Source organism: Cebus imitator, unplaced genomic scaffold, assembly GCF_001604975.1.
Source record: "Cebus imitator isolate Cc_AM_T3 unplaced genomic scaffold, Cebus_imitator-1.0 Scaffold102, whole genome shotgun sequence".
Taxonomy (NCBI): Eukaryota; Metazoa; Chordata; class Mammalia; order Primates; family Cebidae; genus Cebus; species Cebus imitator.
The window spans coordinates 6286293-6292888 of NW_016107417.1; the positions used below are offsets into that span (position 1 = coordinate 6286293).

At 43.1% G+C, this 6596-nt stretch overlaps 1 protein-coding gene across 2 annotated transcripts in view; it reads left to right on the forward strand.

Moving 5' to 3' along the window:
- Positions 1-999: 999 nt before the first annotated feature.
- Positions 1000-6596, forward strand: part of TRIM59 (tripartite motif containing 59) — a 12909-nt gene continuing 7312 nt past the window's right edge. Inside the window, exons 1-2 of one of the 2 annotated variants that reach the window (XM_017537312.2) lie at positions 1000-1185; positions 2089-2164. The gene's annotated coding sequence lies outside the window, so the exon portion shown is untranslated. Of the gene's footprint in view, positions 1186-1223; positions 1415-2088; positions 2165-6596 lie in introns of those variants that run through there. The other variant, XM_017537314.2, reaches the window with a different exon arrangement.

Here is a 6596-nt window from a genome sequence, read left to right on the forward strand (position 1 = left end):
CTGTTATGAAAATAAAATCCTGCTAAAATTTTCTCTGCCCACCTAAGTGAAACCTTAACTTCACTTTGGAATGCTGACTCCATTTGGAGCTGCTGTTTCCTGGGTGGCTACCCGGAAGCCTGACGCTGGAATAAACTCTATACTTAATCATATTTCCTGAACCTCACTATTTAAGGTTGACAGCAGAGGTTAAGTGGTGATGTCTTGAGATAAAGCTGAATAAAGTTTCTCAAGAAAAAAAGGGAAAGGGACCACTGAGCTGTACGTTGTTTTCTAACTCTAGGGAGTCAGAGAGGTGAAGTAGGAACTTGAAGTTGGAAGCGTTGAGTTGGACAGCTCTCATCTCTAGACAATACTTTCATAAAGTGGAAAAACGTGGAGGAGGCAGGCTAGGAAGGGATGCAGGGATCCACCCACCCCAGTCCGGGGTTTCCCACTCGCTCTTGGAGTTCTTTGAGTACAAAGAGCGCTCCCAGGCCCCTTCTCTTGTGCTCATCCCTGTGCTCGGGTGGGTCAGGTCTCCGGAACTCGTAACAAAAGCAAACAGCTGAGCGGCGGAGGGTGCTGGAGACAGGTGTGGGTGTGCCCCAAGGACGCCTGGCGACTTCCCGGAGCAGCGGGTCTGTGAGGCTACGATGGAAGACCCTGCGCTCCACAGCCTATTAGCAGGCCATGCCCATGTGGCTCCAAGTAAAAGATAGTTCCCCAGAAACCGTAGGCCGCCGGCGCTGTGCCTTGGCCCGCGCTAGATCCCGTCTCTCGCCCCGACCATCGGTGCCACCCGGAGTCCCCAGGCGGAACCCCAGCTCAAGAAGCCCGCCGGCCGAAGCTCCCCACTGGCTTGACAGCCGCTACGACGAGGCGCCTACGCAAGTTTCCGAGAGGCGGCCTGCGCCTAGCACGCAGGCGCGGAAAGCTGGGCGCCAGTCTCGAGCCGACCCGCGCCACCTGTCTCCGGCCGCGCCGTCCGCCGTTTACTTTCGAACAAGCCCAGCAATCGTTCCCATTGGCCGATGCCACACAGTTGAACGTTGCCTGCAGCCTGCGCCTGCGCCGCGAGGCTCCGCCCCGTCTGGGCACTTGAAGCCCTTCGGGGCGGAGCCTCGGGGCGGCTCTCAGCATGTGCCGGGAGCTCTTGGCGGTGTTTCGGTGCTGTGGAGTCGCTTGGTCCGCCTCCTACCCGCGGTGAGTCTAAGAACCTTTTATTCGGATCCGAGAAGGCGGCTCTGAGTCTTTTTTCTTTACCTGGAGCACAGGCTGGTGTGCCCAGTGTGTTTGGTGACGATGGAGGAGGGTGGCTTGGGTCCTGCACTCATTCCGTCTTGTCCCACACGGGAGTTTGGGGAACCACTTTCCCGCCCCTCCACTCTGGAGCTGGGTTCCTGTGAGGGAGGAGGCCTCTCTGGTGGCGAGTGTGAGATGAGCGGACGCTGCCGAGTCGGTCCGCCCGGCGGGTGTTGGGGGCGGGCAGGCGCCGAGGCTGAGACGCGTTAGGAGGGAGGTCTGGGAGAGTGGAGCTTCGGGAAGGGGAAGGGAAGAGTACTGCCATTTTGAGCCCCTTTATGCGAGGTGCTCGCAGGACTTAACTGGGTTAGGTGCAGTTATGCCCATTTTACAGATGTGAAGCCTCAATTTTGAGGTGTATTAGGTACATCTGACCCAGGGTCCCACAGCATTGAAATGGCAGAACAGAGAGATGAGCAGACTATATTAAATCAGTTTTAATTTTGAGCTGGCAGTCTTTTACTCCTATGGATGCTTTTGCCTTGCAGTTAATTTTAAGCACTCTAAAATGACCGTGAGTATTGGTTCTGCCATCACCATTGTTGGTTAATATTGTCGAGAGCTCATAAGCTATTTGACATTGCAAAAAGAGGTCCTTCGTGACAGTCTCTTAGTTCATAGAGTTGGGATTTTCAAGGTACTAGCGATACCTCCACTTCAGTTCCAGCAACTTGGTATTTGTGACTTTTCTGAAAACAGTGAGACACAGTGAAGATAAACGTCAAAGACAGTGAACTAACAACGATTTTTATGACATGAGACAATAAATCGAAAACATTAAAGATAACATCATTTTAATTTTAGAATAAGAATAAAAGATTCTGGAAGAGTTGGAGAAGATAGTGCATTCAGTCCCCAAACCAGCAGATCGGCAAAGTAGGTAAGTTCTGAGAGATTAAGTGACTATGGAAAACATTTTAGGTAAGTTCTTACAGAGTGTATGATTTAAACTATTAGGTGAAATTTAAAAGTCTTGAAAAAACATTCTGTTGGTAGAGTAAGTAGCCATTTAATTTGGCAAGACGAAATTTTGAGTTTAGGTAATGTTAGTTTTGACATTGCCTTTCACCAAACACGTTGCTGAATATTTTCCACTGGATATATTTTTACTTTGAAAGGTATAACAAAAGCAATTAAAGCCTCAACTTCTCAAGTCGATTCCTGGTTAAATTGAATTAATAATTAAAATCAGCTGGCCATAGTTTTTTTTTTTTTTTTCAATTTGAAAAAGTTTTGGTGCCCTCTTATTATATTTGTATATTTATATGTGACAAGATTATTTTTTAAAAATCTTGTTTCTCAGGCTTTCTGGGACAATGTTAAAAAAAAAATCCTATATATGTATATCAGTGGTGCAGTTGTAGTTATTTCTTAAGTAAGGCCTGAATTGCATGAAATGTGTTTCTTCTTTATCAGCCCACAAAGATGTGAGCCCCAGTTTGGGTGGTGGCACCACTTGAATTTTCCTATACTTAAAGCTGACTCACTAGGAGTCTTTGGGCAAGTCATCGAATTCTATACTGTAGTAAATATATGTTCTTTTCAGAGGTTGTAAAATGTAATGAACGTTTTATAGCCCTTCATGTTTAGAGCTGAAAGGCAGGAAAGCATTAGTGAATTAAAACTTAAAAACTGATTTATACAGGAGACTGGGTAATTATATTTTTGGTGCTATTAATTCATCATCTGTTATACTATTTGTTACCTAATATGCCAGTTAGACATCATGGAGTCTCCCTAGCGAATTGTCCCTCTGGAGAAAGACTTAATATAAAGTTTGAAAATTCAGAAATGTATTTGTTTTTGACAGTTAAACACACTAGACATTAGTGAAATGATTGATAAGTAGAGTGATTTAGTCAGGTTTCTTTCTGAGAAGATTCATTTTTTTATATTCATATTTCTTGGTGACTTAAAAGAAGTGCTGGTTTTCACATGGGCTAACTACTCACTAGAGGAAAATACATTTTACATCGATTATTTTGTTTTTTTGCTTTTTAAAGACAAAATAGTATAAATTGATTCAAATTCATTTAGCAAAAGAAAGACTGGATAGTAGGGAAGACACTTAAAATTTTTTTAAAGTTTTTTTTTTTTTTATTGTGTAAAATATACTTAACATAAAATGTACATTGTAATCTTTTTTTTTTTTTTGAGACAGAGTCTCGTTCCCTCTCGTTCCGTCGCCAGGCGCCAGGCTGGAGTACAGTGGCAGGATCTCTGCACGCTGCAACCTCTGCCTCCTGGGTTCAAGCAATTCTCCTGCCTCAGCCTCCCAAGTAGCTGGGACTACAGGCGTGCGCCACCATGCCCAGCTAATTTTTGTATTTTTAGTAGAGACGGGATTTCATCATGTTGGCCAGGATGGTCTTGAACTCCTGACCTAGTGTTCCGCCCGCCTTGGCCTCCCAAAGTGCTGGGATTACAAGCAAGAGCCACCTCATTGTTATCTTTATAAGTATGCAATTTGGTGGTATTAAATACATTCAGATTGTTTTGTAACTATCACCACTATCTCCAGAACTTTTCATCTTCCCCAAACTGAAAACTGTGTACCCATTAAATTAGCAGTCCTCAACCTTTTGGCACCAGGGACCAGTCTTGTGGAAAACAGTTTTTCCATGGACAGAGGTCGGGTGGGTGGTGGATGGTTTTGGGATAAAACTGTTCCACTGCATATCATCAGGCATTAGTTAGATTCTTACAATGAGTCCACAACTTAGATCCCTCGCATGGTAGTTTACGGTAGGGTTCACACTCTTATGAGAATCTAATGCAGCCACTGATCTGGCAGGAGATGGAGTTCAGGCGGGCCTGCCCGCCACCAGAGCAGGGGTGTGGGGAGGGTAGGGAGGGTTTGGGACCCCTGCATTAAACAGTAACTCAGCATATTCCCTGCTTTCAAGCCTTAGCAACTACCATTTTACTTTCTGTCTTTGTGGACTGCTTATTGGTTTTGATATTATATGCTTTTTCACATATATGTGATTGTAAATTTTTTTCCCATTGAACTGAGTGAATTATATTAATAGATTTTCTGTTAGTGAATTAACTTTATATTTCTGTAAAGAACCTTACTTAGTCATGGTATAGGGTTTTTTTTTAATGTACTCCTGTATTTTTGCCAACATTGTATTTAGAATTTTACATCAGTGTCCATTTTTGAAATTTGTCCATTTTTAATTTATATTATCTCAGGTTTTGGAATCGTGTTATACTGTCTTCAAAACAATTAGCAAACTTTTCATATTTGTATTCTGAAACAGTTGAGTAGGGTCTAGTCCACACTTTAAGGGAGGAGATTTCAGGAGTATCCAGGAAGTGTAGGTCATTGGGTGCCATTTTAGAGGCTGCTTATCACAGATGAGCTAATGGCTTGTTTATTTACTTAAAGAACCAACTCTTAGACCACTATATTCTTAGCACTTTTGGGAGGCTGAGGCGGGAGGATCGCTTGAGACCAGGATTTTGAGACCAGCCTGCAGTGAGATCCTATCTCTACAAAGCATAAAAACATTAGGCATGTGTGTTGACATGCACCTATAGTTCCAGCTACTTGGAAGGCTGAGCTGGGAGGATTGTTTGAGCCTGGGAAGTTGAGGCTGCAGTGAGCCTTCATCACACCACTGCATTCTAGCCCTGGTGACAGAGCAAGATTCTGTCTCAAAAAGAGCCATCTTTTGGATTTATCAGTTCTAGCAATTTTTTTTTTTTTTTTTGATACAGCGTCTTGCTCTGTCGCCCAGGCTGGAGTGCAGTGGTGCGATCTTGGCTCACTGTAACCTCTGCTTCCTGGGTTCAAGTGATTTTCCTGCGTCAGCCTCTCTAGTAGCTGGGATTATAGGCATGCACTACCACGCCTAGCTTAATTTTTGTGTTTTTAGTAGAGATGGGGTTTCACCATGTTGGCCAGGATAGTCTTGATCTCTTGACCTTGTGATCTGCCTGCCTCGGCCTCCCAAAGTGCTGGGATTACAGGCGTGACCCACCACGCCCAGCCAGTTTTAGGAATTTAAGTTTTTTAGTTCATTATCATCTTCCATTTTTCTGTCATCTTTTTTTAAAGACAAAATCTGGCTCTGTAGTTTAGGCTGGAATGCAGTGGTACGACCATGGCTCAAGGCTCACTGCAGCCTGGATTTCCCAGGCTCAAGCAATCCATCCTCCTCAGCCTTCTGAGTAGCTAGGACTAAAAGGCGTGTGCCACTATGCTTAGCTAAGTTCTTTATTTTTTGTAGAGATGGGGTTTCACTGTGTTGCCAGGGCTGGTCTCAAACTGCTGGGCTCAAATGATCCTCCCACTTTGGCATTCCCAGGTGCTGGGATTACAGGTGTGAGTCACCACATCAGGCCTATCTTTATTCTTTTTTTCCACTTTTCCCCGTTTTTTTCCCTTTTAAAAGTTGAATTATCATTTTACATTCTTTTTGGTTTGGTGAGGAAAGTGTATGGTGTCAGCTCTGCCCATATCATTTTTTTTTTAACTCGAGATTTCACTGAGAGTATTTCTGTTGTTGCATATGAATAAATTATGTCTTGGCTATGTACAGAATTCTCAGCTCATATCCTTGTCCTTCTAGACCTTGTGGACATTGCTGCATTATCTTCTAGCATTCCTTGTTGCAGGTAATGTTCTGGTTATTTCCTGCTGTGTAACAAACATCTGAAAGTTTGGCTGGTCTGACATTCAAGATGTCTTTTTCACTCATCTGTCTGGCAACTCCTTGCCCTTCTACTTGGCCTGTCTCTTCAGCAAAGTAGTCTGGATTTCCTACATAGCAGTTTGTGGCTCTGAGGCAGCAACCTGCCAAGTTAGTTAAGGGCTATACCTAGAACTACCGCATCACTTATACTGTATCCTATTGGTCAAAGCAGTCACATGGCCCACACACATTCTAATAGGGGGAGAACTGATTTCATCTCTTCATGCAGAGGGAGTAGCAGCAAACTCACAGGACAGCACATGTGGGAGATAATTATTGTGGCCATTCCAATTTTGGAAATGAGTCTCCCAAAGGAGAATTCTGAGACCTTTGGTTTTGTTTTCCTTTTTTCTTCCTTCTTTTCTATGCGGTTTCTTGTAGGATTATCTTTAGTTCTTTAAGATTTTGTTATATTTTTAATTGCTTACTAGTTAAAAGTAAAACCATAATTTATAATGAAAAACAGATTATTGCTCTCTAGAAGCAGTCACTTTTATCTTTTTTAACATTTCTTATGGCATTTCTTCTATATTTCTAGATATTTATTTTTTGTAATTTATTTTTTAAGTATGTATTGACTTTCTTATAAGGAAAGATTAAGTTTTAGTT